Genomic DNA, 16,537 nt, shown 5'->3' with positions numbered 1-16,537 from the left:
CACCGTCACGTGCCTAGTTCCTGATTGTCACCACACTATTCCCTGGCTTGCGCACTGGCCAGCAAGGACGATAGCTTCACCACTGCAGATGGTGAACAACACAGGGAGAGGGACAACAAGACTGACAGAAAAAGGGGAAATAGTACTTAACACTGGCCCTGCTGAAAAGAACCACACAGCAGAGGATTAGGCACCAGGACCATGAACTCCATAAAAACAGCAGATTCACCACTGAAACCAGTGAGCTCTTTATTCCCGGCTGGTCATCATAGATTATCATCAACAGTCAGCTGATGGGTCATGTGACTTTTTAAAGGTTAGTGGAAGTGGTCACCAGCCACATCAGCTGACTAGCAACAAAGTTGCTGAACCACAGCTGTTACAAATCCAAAAATGAATTGTAACAATTTTTAGCTAGAGAGGACGCTATATAATAAGGCACAATGCTATACATTTATACATAGGATGCTACATAGAAAGGGACGGCACCATATATAGAGTGGTTAGAGTAAATGCTGCATTATAAGGGATGGTTCCATACATAGCTAGAGAGGATGCTACATAATAAGGCACAACACTAATATATATATAGAGAGGATGCTAGATGAAAGGTGACACTGCCATACATGGCTAGAGAGGATGCTACATAATAAGGGATGGTGCCATACATAACTAGAGAGGATACCCAAATATATGAGTAATTTTATTGTGCTTATGGTCAAACACTCACCTAATAGTTTACTATATTGGCACACTGTGCTCTTACACCGACACCTTCACTCCATTGAAGTCCGGTTTCTTTGTACTCATAAGAGAGTAATCACTCATTGTTAACAGGGAATTGAATTAATACAATATCACACAACCTTTGCTAATCCCTTGCCCTATTTATCCCCCATCTTTTGTCTCTCAGGGTAGCAATGAAGGCTAATTATTATATAATGCATTTATATAATACATTTTTATGTCATTTATTTTTTTTTTCATTGTCACCATATCTATTTCCCTTTGCCTTTTTTATTTATGTGTTTCTGATTTTTGATCCCCTTATTCCCAGCTAAGTTTGCCAATCTCTGTGTCACTGTCGACACTGATCTACCCCCAGCAAAGTCATGACCAACCAAAGTCAATGTCAAAAAACAACCAATCCATATACGACGATCCAACCCCAGCATTGACACCTAAAAACTTTCCACACTTTTCTGTTACGCCTCCAAATAGCTCTGGTCAACGATTGTTTAATTTAAAACTACCTTGTTCCCAAACTCCATAACCAGTTGGGACATTTCACTCCCGAGTCCCACATCATTCACCCATGGAATCAAGCTCTGAAATCTGTGGAGCTGAAAACGGTGTAACAATGTGCAGGTGTCGGGTATGTCACGCAGAGCAGACAGACCAACAGATAAAGGGTTTATTTACAGGGATTTATACTGGCAATATAACAGTGCATGTGTATGCAGAGTGGAACAAGTTGTCAAACAGGCAAACAGTGTAAACAGTTATAAACAGAATTTCTTGGAAAGAACTTAACAGTCTGATGAAGATCTGCTTGCAGGGTCGTCTTCTCCAACGTAGGCGCCGAACAATAGCAGCACTTGTCGTCTCCAGTCTCTGTGAACTCTGTAGTCTTTAGCAAGCCACAGCTGGGGTCTCGGGGGTAACTGCAGGAGGCAGAGGGGGTACTAGGCAAACAGGGTCCCCTCTGCTCTGAGTCTTTTGCTTCCACACTACAGTCCAGAGGAACAATGCTCCTTTCATTAGGTCTCTCAACAGGAGTCAGGGGCTCTGCACTAACACCGCGGGTATCAGGGCTACACGCGGGGGTCACTGTCTCTGCATGGGCTGCTGTCTCTGCACAGGTCACTGTCTCTGCACGGGTCACTGTCTCTGCACGGGCCACTGTCTCTGCACAGGGCCAGGGAGTACCTCTCCCATCACTGCAGATTCCGGTTCCAAGTACTCACAGTCAGCAATACTTCTGACACGCCCTCCTGTCTGTGCCTTCTGACTGGGAGTTCTCTCTTCTCCCCTGCGTGCAGCTGCGACCTGCCCTGTCCCCTGCACACACTGCTCTGAGATTTGCGCGCTCTCAGTCTGCCTTCCTTCCTGTTCCTCTCTCCTCCCAGCAGCCACCAGGTTCAGCGCGTCCAGGGCAGAAAGTCTTCCCCCTAGCAACCCTGTTGTCTGGCCAAGTGGTTCCAGATCAAGAGCGGAGAAGGTAACCCCCCTCTGAGTCTTCTTGTGCTTCACCACCTTACAACAGAACAACACATCATCTACCTCATTGTACACCTCAAGCACAAGTCTAGCTATAATTCACACATTCTATTTCAAACCTTCCCATTTCTGAATTCCAAACCCCAAAGATTAAGGTCCACTATAATTGGAAAAATTTCCAAACACAAGTTCCTCACGAAAAACTGTATTGCACCAAGATGCAAGCCATTGGCCTACATACCAATGTCCTTGGAAAAATGCTCCAAAACCAACTTATCCTGCTGCATCGGTATACAGTTGCAATATTTTGCAGTGACAGCTGCCAAACGCCTAGAAAAAATATGACCCATATGCATAATACGACATGCAAAATTGAGCTTACTGAATAATGATTGCACTACCCTAAAGCGAACCTTCTTAGCCTGCCTAAGTGCAGCAACTGCCAACTTCAAATCTGTTGACTTATCCACCAGGAGCCTACATTTCATCACCACCAAATCAATCTCAGTGTCCAGAAAACGCATATCCATAGCTGGGCCTTCAGTCTTATCTGAGGACAAAGGAATCCCAAATGCTGAGGGTACTTTATTCAAAGTAAGCAACAAGATTGAACAAACCGATGAACCAGAAGGACCCACACAGAAAAAGTCATCCAAGTAATGAATTATAAAGGGAATGCCAGAAATGTCTGGCACCACCCTCTCAACAAATGAACTAGGCCTTGAAATATGAAGAAGAGATGCAACAATCTACTTAAAACTCACCAAAAATATGATCACCTAGGAAACCAAAAGCTTCAAACAATAAATACATCCAAAACGAACAGAAGCTATGTCTAAAATGGTAAATCTTTATTACAAAAATGCTCATAAAAACATGAAACATGTAAAGGAAGGGGGGACATAACAAGTGGGTCACCGCACCATGGGAAAATCGCCAAATTAGCAATATATGTTAAATAAACATTTCCATGGAGATATATATAACAGATCATTCATATGCATAATGCAAAAGGCGATCAAATAATCGCCACAAATTAGGCCATAGAGATGTGCCAATAGTAATTAGCTAGATAATGCTGACGTGCAGACCAAAATGAATGATCTCCATAGGAAGCAATAAAGTAAATGCCCTTCACAAAACCAAGCATGGGCAACTAATGTCCAGAGCTATATAGATAATGGCGCACAAATGCAAACAGTAATGTGTATATTTGGACCCCAGGGTTGGAAATGAAAAAGGATGTTAATGAAAAAGTGGCATATTTACCTAAGGTGCAGGCAGGAGGACCCCGACGCGCGTTTCGCGGCAGCTTTATCAAGGGGTATATAATAAAATAGTTTTGCGCCCTTTTTATATGATAGTGGAGTGGGGGAAATCAAACGCTGTGGAGCGCTTCTGGTGAGCGGCTCGGATCATTGTCGTCACAGACCGGCGTCATGCAAGCCGCGCCTCCTCCCAGCCCGACGCGTCAGGACAGGGAGGGGGAAGCGGCGGCATAGAGACGCGTTGCCATGACGACGCTGAAAACCGAACCACGTCCAGAGCGCGTCCCGTTGCCTCAAAAAGAAGTGATGAAGGATTAGTGAATGGGAAGAAAAACACTATTTATAAAGGTGAATGGGTAAGTGAATGAATATAAGGATAATAGACATATCCATATAGTGTATAGAGAAATAACAAACATATCCATATAATGTATGTAACCAATTATGTAGATTAGCATATATCCACTTGTTATGTCCCCCCTTCCTTTACATGTTTCATGTTTTTATGACCAGTTAAAACTCACCATTCTACATGCAAACCAACAAGTGAAAACTGTCAGGGTGCACTGGAAGTGAATGGAAAGCTTCTTCGATGTCTGACTCTGCCATTAAAGCCCCACACCCATTCTCCCTAACTTCACTGATTTATTAAATGACACATGATATGGAAGACATTTCGGGATCAATGCCATTGTTAACTGACATACCAGCTGGTTAAGACAAGGCCTAAACTTATGCTCATTGTTCAAGTTTTGGAACCACACCCAACGGGATGAGGGTCTAAAAACGGACCACTTCGTTAGCTATTTTTTCCCTTTCTACCTCCGGATTGTCCTTTGCTGATTTCAAATTACTTGGCAAGAAAACTGAAGCCTGAGAATCAAACAAAATCCTAAAACCATCTGAAAAAAAACAGAGTGAAATAGAAGTGCAGCTTCTAGATTCAGGTTCCTACTTAAAAAGGAGAGCATCACCGCGACCTTCCTGACTGGAACACGAAGCCCCAAATTTGCATTGTCCCTCATTATCCTGCCAGAAAAACCTTCTTGCGATGCTGAGGATTCACCCACTGGGCTAGAAATCCCAGCACCCACCTGAAAGGGCCATGAAATGGGTGGCAACATTAGGCACATCTATAAAGGATATGTTCTTTTGATTTCACCCCATGCCCGATCTCAAAACCTTATGCTGTCTAAATTACTCATCATACCTAAGCCAAGCTATACCCTCGTACACTCTGTAAGCCTCGCTGATTGCATCCATATACCCAAAAAGAGTCAAACAATGGTCAGGCTCTTTTTTCCCCATATCACACATGTCAGAATTGCAAATGACTGCTGGTTGCTGTGTTGGAAAACATCCTCAAAATAAACCGATACTGAAGCTTTTCCTCCTATTCTTTCTCTGTTTTTAGAATCGCTAAGCTTCACCTTATCCAAATTAAAGTTCTTCAAAGGAAGCAGTGAAAATATTTCACATACCCCCCCTTTCCAAATATTATTTCTAACATTCTGCTTTAAATGCGCTCCTAAAGAGGCCCTCAAAACAAACATATACCTCCTAGCCCAATCATCCAAACCACCCCCCATAAGCCCCCCCCCCTTGCTGACCCTTCCTAGGAGGTTCCTGAACGACAATCGAGGCCTTCTCAATTGACAATCTGACATGTATTGGGGGGTATCCAAGCTCCTACCGGTGTCATGCTATGACGGTCTTCGGTAAGGAAGGAAGGCCTCAAACTGTTCCTGGAACTGGGACCCTAACTATACCTGTCAAGGGGATATTCTTAATAGTAAATAGGCCTGAATCTCTGACCTTACTGTGCTCCTGTCAATATTCTAAGTTGTCCTCTCCCCCAAGAAGCCTGGGACCAATATGTTAGTGTAAATACACATAAGACAAACCGGGATAACAAAAAGCAACTTACATAAAATAACACTCACCAAAGGTAGAGAGGAATAAATGGAAGGATAAGAAGGTACAAACCAAATGGGAATAGGATAGTGGAGGAAGCATACACACAGAAACAGCAGACAACAATCTCCAGCAGCAACTACAAACTCCAGCAAGGAAGCAAAACTTTCACAGGCAGGGATGAGATGGTCTGGCCAGGTTTTATAGTGACAAAATGAGCATGTCAGGAGCAGCTGTGAGATGAAGTTACATATCTCTAACCAGCATACAAAGAGTTGTTACCCTCTTCAGTGCCAATGCAAACTAAGTCCATTTAATATGAGGAACAAATCACACAGGCTAAATGCAAGACCTGCGATTCACAGTACGTAAAGATTGCCTAACCCCAAATTTCCCAGGAGGACGTGACTCACTTGTGACAACCAGAGACTGCAAAATACCGGCCCCTAACCATTCTGCTAACAAACCTTGAAACACAACCAACAATTGACCCCACAAATCCGAAGCCCCAGCATCACTGCCATTAAAACAAAATCCCCACAACAGGTAGATCATAGTTTATTCCACTCATCATTCTCCCTCAGAGGTTTCCTTGGATCAGCCGTAACATTGGCGCTTCCTAGTCTGCCAACGTTCCTGTTGACAGCTCGCTCTCTTTTCCCCAGAATCAGCTTTCCTAGCATCACAGACAGGCCCAAGGGGAACCGCAGGAGGGAACGAGCGACGCTACCTACAGTCAACTTCCCCGGTCCCTGCTCCCTGGACCTCAACCTCCGCAGCCCTCTTTTTTGGTCTTGCAGCAGGCCGGAAGGACTTACCAGTAGGAGGAGCCCTAAAAGTCCTGACTGAGCCTGCTGCTATCTGGAATGCTGCTTACACATATGGCATGTCCGCTGACCTCAACTCCTCACTGCCAACTACAGGAGGGCCGTTCTTCTCCTCCATGATGCTAGGTTTGACCCCTGGCAAGCACATCACCAGGGGCCACGGCAGAACAGGTCCAGGACCCAGAAGGCCGCGGAACAGAAGTATGCCACAACTTGGCCTTCCCCACTTTAAGAAGACTGTGGCATCGGTGTAGATTCCTCCTGGGTACCATAGGAGAAGCAGGACATGCGCTTCATTCCCCTTTCTCAGAGGGTTTCCAAAAGAACTATTGGATCACCGCAAAAGCTCTTTCACTACCTTCCGGTGAATAGCACTTTGGTGGCTGTGACTGCTGGGGACGTGGTGGGACCGTGGCAAATGCTGTCCCTGCTCCAGGAGGGGCAGTACAGCCACACACAGCTTCTCCTGCATGAACTGGGGGCTATGAACTGCAGATATCATCCTCACCATCTCCAACAAGGCTGCGATGTCAGTCATGGGTCCTGTCTGCTGCTGCTGGATCCAAGAGGAGGTACCTGCTCACCCCTCATCTAATATTGTCCCCTATATGTGAACCCACCTCCATCCCCATAACCAATCAAATCTCTTGCATTCACCACCAAACAATGTATTCAACCCTGACCGATTCGCAACCCTTTTAACTAATAATTATAATAACAATATAACCCTTTCACTCCCACCCTCTGCTTGTTGCCTGTATGCACTATTAGGGCTTCATAGCTGTTCTTTACCCTCAGTACAACCAGGGCCAGCATTAATGGCAGGCAGGCTAGGCATCTGCCTAGGTCTCCTCTAGCCAGCAGCTAATGGAGGCACACCAGACGGCCGCTATGGGGCCCGTGAGTCAGGGGGACCCAGCGCCAGCGCCCTCTCCCCGCATCGCACGTTCAACTCAACAGCATCATACAGTTGAAAGCAATGATGGAGGAAAGCGCGTCAGAGGATGCTCCCTCCCCCATCATTCCCCTCTACTTCTGATACAGCGGGTGTGCGATGACGTCACTTCATCTCGCCACGCTGCTTCAGCAGCGGTGCTGATGTGATCCCCTGCAGAAGCCAGAGCAGCGCGGGGGAAGGGGAGAGGTAAGTACTGTATTAATGTATTTTTATAATATTGCTCGACTGTGGGGCTGCATTATAGTGTGTGTGTGTGTGTGTGTGTGGCCGTATTATACTCTGTGTGTGTAGGGGGCTTCATTATACTGTGTGTGAGGTTGCTGCATTTCACTGTGTATGGGGGCTGCATTATGCTCTGAGGGGGGCTGCATTATGCTCCATGAGGCAGCTCTATTATTCTCTTTTGAAGACTATGGGGTGCATTATACTACATGTACTATATGGGGCTGCATTATATGCTATTGAGGACTATGGGGAATGCATTATACTATGAGGAGTGCATTATACCATATGGAAGACTATGGGAGGTGCATTATACAATATGAAGGACTATGAGATGCATGATACTATATTGAAGACTATGGGGAGTGCAATTTACTATAGGGAGGATATGGGGAACATATTATGCTGTATGGAGGACTATCAGGAGTGTATCAAAGTATTTGGAGGCACATTATACTATATGGAGGATTATGCGACACATTATACTATATGGAGGACTGATTTGCAAGGAACCTCACCTTGCATTGCTATTTTTATACTGAAGATTTGGATGATTTATTTGATTCTGATGTTGATACTGTAGTTAAATCTGTTTCTAATATTAATAGTTTTGAGGAGCAACGTTCTATTTTGCTATTACAACAATTGGCAATGGAATCATTGGAAAAAGATATAAATTTGAATTCTTGTTTTAAAATTAAAAACCTATATTTCTATCCTATTCAATCCCGCCTGGCAGTACTTGATGATTTTCAGGATTTAATATAGAAGAAACTTCATTCTTTGAAAGATAGAATTAGGGTTAGGAGAATTTTTCACAATTTAACTTGGGAGGAAAGACAGGCTAAGGAGGAACTTTTACCTAATAAGGATCTACTTGTTAGGAAAGCTAAGTTAGTTCTTATTAATGCTGCGCTTTATGAACAGCTGAATTTAGAAATGTCAACAGATACCAAAATGTACCAAGAATTAAATTCTGATCCGACTGAAAAGTTTGTAGATATTTTTAAAAAGCTCCTCCAACAAGGGATTACTATGGGGGCGAGTTCAAAAAAATGTATCAGAGGATTTATTAGATCCCAATCCTATAATTCCTATCCTGCATTCTTTGCCCAAAATTCATAATCCCAAATTTTCTCCTCCTTTGCGGCCAATTGTAGCAGGGATAGGAAGCTTGGGTGAGAATTTAAGTTCCTGGATTGATATGTATTTACAGCCGTTAGTGCGGGAAACCCCTGGTTTATTTAGAGACACCAAACACGTTATTTCTTCTCTTGATGGTACAAAATGGCCAAAAGAATGTCGCTGGTTGTCAAGCGATGTTATTGGGTTATACCCTTGCATACCCCATTCATCAGCAATTGTGGCTTTATCATCCTTTTTAAAGGTTCACAGTAATTATACTACTGCTATAAATGAATTTATTGTGATGTCAACAGACTATCTTTTGTCTCATAACTATTTTTCTTTCAATAAAAAATTCTTCCTACAAAAACAGGGAGCCCCGATGGGGGCAGGTTTTTCATCTGCTATCGCCAATATTTATATGGCTGTTTGGGAAGAAAAATTTATTTTTCAAACAGGTTCAGTTTTTTCATCCCATTTCGCTATTTTGACGACCTGCTACTGATATGGAACGGATCTGAGGAGGAAGCTAATGATTTTCTGGGTTTCCTTAATGACAATGGAATGAATTTAAAATTTACTTGGAGCACACAAAAAATTCCATTGATTTTTTGGATATTACCCTTAGGTTTTCAGATTATGGTAATTTGATTATTCCTTTTAGGAAAGAAATGGCTACTAATTCCACCTTATATGCAACATCATGTCATTCAAAAAATACAATTAAAAACATCCCTGTGGGTGAATTTTTTCACACAAAAAGAAACACTTCTTGTGAAAAAACTTTTAAGAAGAAGGTTAAAAAAATTAGCAATAGATTATCAGCAAGAAGATATTCCTAATGGATGATTAATAGGGCTATTTATGCTATTGAAATAACAAGTAGAAATGAGATGTTGGAAGAAAAAATTATTTTGAAAGATAAAAATATTAATCCTATAACATTTGTTACCCAATATAGCCCCCAGTTTAGGGATATTACAAATCTTATCCTTAAATATATACCGGTATTATACCAGGATGAAAAATTGAGGGATCAAATTTAGGTGAGACTTCAGCTGTATTGAAGTCCGCCAGGAGAACTTTTGCTACCTATTATTAGATAGCTCTCCTTTTCTTCTTTTTTGGTTTACATTTTAGGCAAGTTTTCCTATTTGTTTCTTGTTTATTATTTGTTTGTTAACTTGCTGTTCCTTTTCAGGAAATGTTATGAAGATTTTATCTTACAACATCAGGGGTCTTAATAGTCCCCATAAGAGATTTGCAATATGGAAGGAGATTAACAGTATTCACCCTGATATTGTTTGTTTACAGGAGGTTAAGATGGCGGTCGACCACCAACCATATTTCCAGCACAAAAACTACCCTCATCAATTCAAGTCTTTAGGTCCCTCTAAGAAAGCTGGAGTCATTACTTTGGTAAGTGGCGATGTCCCATTCAAATTGTTCAATGAGGTCACTGATTCCCTGGGGAGATATCACATCCTTGTCTGTCTTCTCAATAATAGGCTCTGCACTGTAGTGAACACCTATGTTCCCTATAAAAATTTCTTTCCTAAATAAACTCGAAAAGAAAATTAACAAAACTAAATCTGGGGACCTTGTCCTGGCTGAAGACTTTAACATAATACCCGACAGCAGTATGGATTCTGATCACTCCCCGGTCTTAGCACAATTCACACTAGGCCCATCTCTAGAGAATACCCGTCTGTGGAAAAATAACCCATCACTTTTTAAAATACCTGAGTTTAAACAAGAGATTGAAAATCATATTGCCAACTTCTTCAATGAAAACCAATCAGACGAAATTGATATTTTCACACTGTGGAACACCCACAAGGCTGTATTACGAGGAACTCTCATCCAGATTTCCTCGAGGTATAGAAAGAAAAACAGAGAAAAAATTGCCACTTTGCAAAAACAAATCAATGAGAGAGAGGAACGACAAAATAATCTGTCACTTACTTCCCATGCCCTTCAAGGGGAAATTTTAAAACTTAGACAAAGCCTAAAACTCAAAATTATCCAAGAATACGAGGCAGTAATCAAAGCTTCAAAATATTATTATTATTATTTATTTATATAGCGCCATTAAGTCCATGGTGCTGTACATGAGAAGGGGGGTTACATACAAAGTTATAGATATCGTTAACAGTAAACAAAGATACAATGACAGACTGGTAGAGAGGGGAGAGGACCCTGTCCTTGCGGACATACATTCTAATATAAGACTTATACATCATTGAACAGACCTACCAGATACATGATGGCAAAAATGAAACGGGAACGAGTCAACAGAAGGATAAGCAAGATAGTCTCCCACTCAGGCGAACCAAAAACACACCCTAAAGATATCACTAACTCATTTGCAGAATTTTACCAGCGTTTGTATAATCTTAAAGATGACCCTTGGGCCGCTGTTGTGAACCACGAATCTATTAATAACTTTCTGGCAGGCATTGACCTTCCCAGGTTGACTCATTCTGACCTAGAACTCCTTGATTGCCCCTTCTTGGAGGGAGAATTGTTGTCCGTTATTAATAAATTAAAGGCCCAAAAATCCCCGGGACCGGATGGTTTCTCCTCCGAATACTTCAAGTCCTTTTCTAAAGCCTTGATTCCACATATGGTCTCAGTGTTTAATGCAGCGTCCTCTCGGGGCTCCTTCCCAAAGGAGATGCTTGAAGCTGTAATTGTTCTGATTCCAAAAGCGTGGGGGGACCCGGAAACTATGCAAAATTACAGGCCAATAGCACTCATAATCACTGACATTAAAATTTATTCTAAATTGCTTGCCGAAAGGTTAAAAGGCATACTCCCTCGGTTGTTATCCGATGACCAGATTGGCTTTGTCGAGGGACGTCAGGCGGCAGATGGAATGAAGAGAGTTTTTAGAATCTACTTACCAGGGCAAATCTATCCAATACTAGATCGGCGTGTCTGGCATTGGACGCAGAAAAGGCCTTTGACAGGATAAATTGGTCTTACCTGGAAGCGACTTTAACTAAATTTGGTTTCAGCCAAGGATTCCTGTCATCGGTCTTCACATTATATTCTGCCCCCACTGCCAGAATCTATGCTAATCATTGCCTCTCAAACCCGTTCCCTATTTCAAACGGAACAAGACAGGGGTGCCCTTTGTCACCCTTGCTCTTTGTGTAGGCAATAGAGCCACTGGTGGAGAAGATCAGATTCAATGAGAAAATTGTAGGATTTGATTTCCCCTCCCGTCATCTTAAAATTGGATTATTTGCTGACGACCTCTTTTTGACCCTACTGGACCCTTTGAATTCCATCAGAGCACTTGCTGCAGATTTGGAAATGTTTTCAAGGGCCTCTTATTTCAAAATTAATTTTTTCTATCTACTGGCTAACACGGTACAAAGATATACATCTTTCCTGTATCCTTTTTCAGACAAATTGAACTCTTTATATTTGGTAGGGTGATGGTTGTGAAATCCATCATTCTGCCCAAAATTCTCTATTTTTTTAGGATGCTCCTGATCACGCTACCATTTCAATCTATACAAAATTTACAAAATTTGCTAAAATCATTCGTGTGAAACGGTAGGAGGCATAGAGTGTCATCAGAAATTCTATATAAACATAAGAGCAGAGGAGGTACGAGCATGCCTAACTTACATGCATACTACTCGGCCTTATTAATTAAGCAGAGCTGGTATTGGCTCAACAGTACACAAAAATTCCCAGCTTGGTTCTACCTGGAAAGAGACATAAGTAAATTTGGCTATCTAAAAGAATTGCTTTTCTATTTCTTGTTTCAAGAGCCTCAAAAGGTATCTTCTCACCCTATTTTCAGTCCCATCATTTCTGCATGGAGATCACTGATCAAACCATATAAAAAAAATTAACAAAGTTGAACAGGCTTTGAGGTTTCCGCTTCGTGTAGTGGCTTTAATTTTTGACTTCCCTCTCTCAGAAATTTGGAATAATTTGGGTATTAAAAAAATAAAAAACATACACGATGGGTCTACTTTTCTCACATTCAGCGAATTAAAAGCCAAATATAATGTCCCCTCCTCTGAATTTTTCCCTTACTTAATGTTAAAAAATAAGGTACAAAAAATCCTTTTAGGCAAAGCATTTAATTATGAAATTGTGTCTTCACTGCTGTGCAGCTTAAATAATAAAAATACCTGGAGTCTAAGGAATGTGTACTCTTTTTTCAATAGAGAGGATCTCTCTTGTAAGAGTATATATTTAAGGAGATGGGAATCCGACCTTGGGATTGTTATTCCAATTGAGCAATGGGACATTGCCATAAAAAATATGTACAAGTCTAACATATCAATGACTCTTCATGAGTCTTAATTTAAACTACTTACCATGTGGTATCTCACGCCTATTAGACTCTTTCACTTTAACAAGGACCATTCCCCCCTCTGTTGAAGAGGTTGTGGTCAACCGGGGAATCTTTACCACATCTTTTGGTGTTGCCCGAAGCGTAAACGTCTCTGGCTCCAGGTTTCTCGTCATATTGAATCTTTCACAGGAAACTTTACTTTCACTCCCCAAAAAGCATTGCTTTCCTTAGATGTGGATCAATTGCACCCGTCAGTTAGACAGGTAGTTATTCATATCCTCCTGGTAGTTAAAAATAATTTGGCTTACTTTTGGAATAAACCTGATCCTCCTAAATTCTCAGACATTTTAAATAAAATCAACATAATGCTATTGAATGGAGGTTTGCAGTTATTAATAATACTATTCCCACCCACAGTAAAAAATGGAAGGTTTGGAACAGTAAATTTAGAAGAGTTTAAATTTAAATTTTTCTCATATACCTCCTTACATGGTTGGTTTAGACTGCCCTCCTGCCTCTCCTTCTCAAAGGTTCAGCATTTTGTACCGCTTATTGGTATTACTATATTGTATACTTATTGATGTATGCTTTATTACAAAGGTTCTCTATTTTTTGTGACCTTTACATTTATCCTTTTCCTTCCCCCTTCCCCCTCCTTGTTCCTCCCTCCCTTTCCACATACCAGTTTAATAAAAATTAAATAAAAATATTTAAAAAGAAAAATTGAGGGATATCCTACAAGGAAATTTGAGGTTTACAGCATGAAGAGCCCCTACCTTAGGGGATTTTTTATCGCCTAGTTTATATGTTAATCAAACAGGAATTGCTAATAAGACGTGGCTACATTTTAAAGGCAATCATAAATGTGGCCATGATGTTTGCACATGTTGTGATTATATGCAGACCTCGAGTGATTTTTGTTCTAGTGTTACAAATAAAAACTTTAAGATAAATTCTTTGATTAATTGCAACACTACATATGTAGTTTATTTGATAACATGTACAGGTTGTAATATACAATATGTAGATTGCATTTCTAATGCGTTAAAAGTCAGAGCTAGACGCCATTTGTCGGATGCTGCGAATAAGAAAGTGACTAAGTGCTCTGCAGCATCTAGACATTTTTCAGTGCAACGTAATGGTGATTTGTCCATGTTTAAAATTATGGGGATTGAAAGAGTAACTAAACCTTGGAGGGGGGGAGATCATCATAGACAATTGATAAACAGAGAATCCTGGTGGATCTACAATTTAAAAACGAGATTCCCTAGAGGTATGAATATAAGACAGGATTTAACTTATCATTATACTTGAAAAGATTTTTTTTCAAAGAGGGAGGAAAGAAAAAGGAGAAAAATTATTTTTTTCGAAAAAAAAAATTTTCAAGGAATTTTTTTTATGCTTTTTTGTTGCGTTTTTTGAGTTAACTGATTATTGATTATTTTATATATTGCTTTATGTATTAATTTCATTTGTTTTATTTATTTTTGGATGTGTTTGGGGCTATTTTGCTAAGAGGACTATATTATTCTTTTTCTTTTATTTTTCTTCTATATGTGGTTTGCTATGCACATCCTTGAACATATATCAGGTTTTGGCTAATTAATGTGTATTGCTTTAATGATATTCTGCACCTGATTTAGCAACCACTTGTATATAACACTAGCAAAATTGATTATGTGTAGAGCAATGATTAAGAGCTGCTAAGCTCGAAACGTGTCTGTTCTGTCCCACCTTCGGTGGTGACAATATGCTGATATGAAGTTGGAATTTATACAGTATATGTTGTCCAATAAAGGAAATTTCTCCAGGAACAGGAAGCTGGATTTCTTCGATTCATTTGGACATTAATCCTGCTGCACTGCAGGTTTCCGTGCTTGAGCTCCTAGATTACCAGAGGGGTGAGCTGGCTTTTTCTTTTTTCATATGGAGGACTGTGGTGCCCATTATACTATGTGGATGACTATGGGGTGTATTATACGAAACAAACAAAAATCTGCCCATTCATCGAGTGATTGGATTGTTTATGCCGGCACTAAAATCATTGTTCTCAGCAGCACATCGCTCCGTGAAAACTACATATATGCTGCTGACAACATGATACTTTTCGTACTAATGATGGTTCTATGTCCATCATAGTTCCTCAGTCGGTGTTGAGACTAGGAAACAAGCGTCAAACAACTTCAATATTGTCTATGATGCTCGTTTAACGGCCTGAATCCAGACCATGTAAATGCAGCCAACATGTTTCTGTGTGATGGTGCAATGTGTCAGCATTTGGGGCCCACATTAAAATTTGTCCAGGGCCCAACTTTGTCTAAAACCGGCCCTCAGCACAACCAAAAGGGTTTAGCGAGCAAACACCCCATAGAGAGGGATCTCTTTTCTGGAGGAACTTCAAATTGACCACAAAAAGCCATCTTTAATGAAAAAACCCTTCAGTCTATATTTGTTGATAAATATTTTGTGAGCTAGAGCTGCACAGAAAATCTGATATAGCGGAATCAGAATTAGTTCAGAGGACGCTACACTAGAGTGGGCTGTAGAAAAATAAGAGGTTTGAACAGGATAAATCTAACGGCCTGTTTAATCCAACCATCTAAGATAAACTGCTTGAGTCTTTGGTCAGTATCTGATATCTGCTGATTGGACAGACTACTATAATTCTGTACTCTACTGGAAAAGGAAAATGTAATCCGAGAAATGCAGGTACTGGGGCTGTTGCCCTCTGGGAATGCTAGAGGAGACTCTGCATTTCTGAAGTCTGGATATTCCAGTTTACTCCCATACTCCAAACACATACTGATAGTTAATGTAGCTTGTGAGCCCCAATGGGGACAGTGATGCTGATGTCTGTGCAATTAATAAAATCATTAACCTTATTAGCCACTTAGAAAACGTGGTTATAGAGAAGCATACTGAACCACATCATAGAAAAGTTGCTGATGAGCTGAATAAAGTGTACTTTCCATCTCTAGTTCCTCCTCTCTGTTAAGGCTCATTCACATGTCAGTATTTTGCATCAGTGTTTGTATGCCAAAGCCAGGAATGGAACTTATCAAGAAAAAATATAATTGAAAGATGACTCCTGTTTTTTGTTTTGGAGACATTCCTGGTTTTGGTATACAAAAACTGATGAAATACTGATCAAAAATACTGATGTGTGAATGAGGCCTCACAGAGATATTGGCTTGTAAAGTTTAGGTTATAATTTATGTCACTAGGTTATTACTATGTTGCCATCTTCAGGTAAAACACAATTATGCCTGGTATAGTGTGTATGCTCAGCAGCTATGCATTCACTGACCTCTTCAGTCTCTTCTGGAGCCTCTTCTGCTTCTTTGCTTCTCTAGTAACACTGAACCTTTATAAAGTGTATATGGGCGGCCCTGCAGCAAGAGCCTGTGATGTGGAAAGTCTACATTTCCCATGAGCACACTGTGACCCTGTGTGTGTTAAGCACTTGAACAAAGGTTTGTATCTGTGTTATTTTTATGAATGTCACTGCAACTTTTTTATTCTTAACGCCTTAAGGACCGAGCCAGGTTATACTTTAATAGTCGAGCCTCATTTTCTATATCTGACCAGTGTCACTTTATATGTTCCCATATGCTTTATGCGTCTATCAGCCCTCTGTGTCTGTACTGTTACACACTTAACATTATGGCTGGTCCGTACA

General features: G+C 40.8%; 1 protein-coding gene across 1 annotated transcript in view; it reads right to left on the bottom strand.

Moving 5' to 3' along the window:
• The window catches only part of LOC141073498 (acidic mammalian chitinase-like), a 73,855-nt gene extending 57,568 nt beyond the window's left edge, over positions 1 to 16,287 (bottom strand). Inside the window, exon 1 of the mRNA XM_073560743.1 lies at positions 16,166 to 16,287. The gene's annotated coding sequence lies outside the window, so the exon portion shown is untranslated. The remainder of the gene's footprint in view (positions 1 to 16,165) is intronic.
• Between the last annotated feature and the right edge of the window lie 250 nt (positions 16,288 to 16,537).

The sequence above is a fragment of the Dendrobates tinctorius genome, unplaced genomic scaffold, assembly GCF_039654945.1.
Source record: "Dendrobates tinctorius isolate UK_male_01 unplaced genomic scaffold, ASM3965494v1 ptg000304l, whole genome shotgun sequence".
NCBI classification, from domain to species: domain Eukaryota; kingdom Metazoa; phylum Chordata; class Amphibia; order Anura; family Dendrobatidae; genus Dendrobates; species Dendrobates tinctorius.
This window is presented reverse-complemented; position numbering and strand designations above follow the sequence as displayed.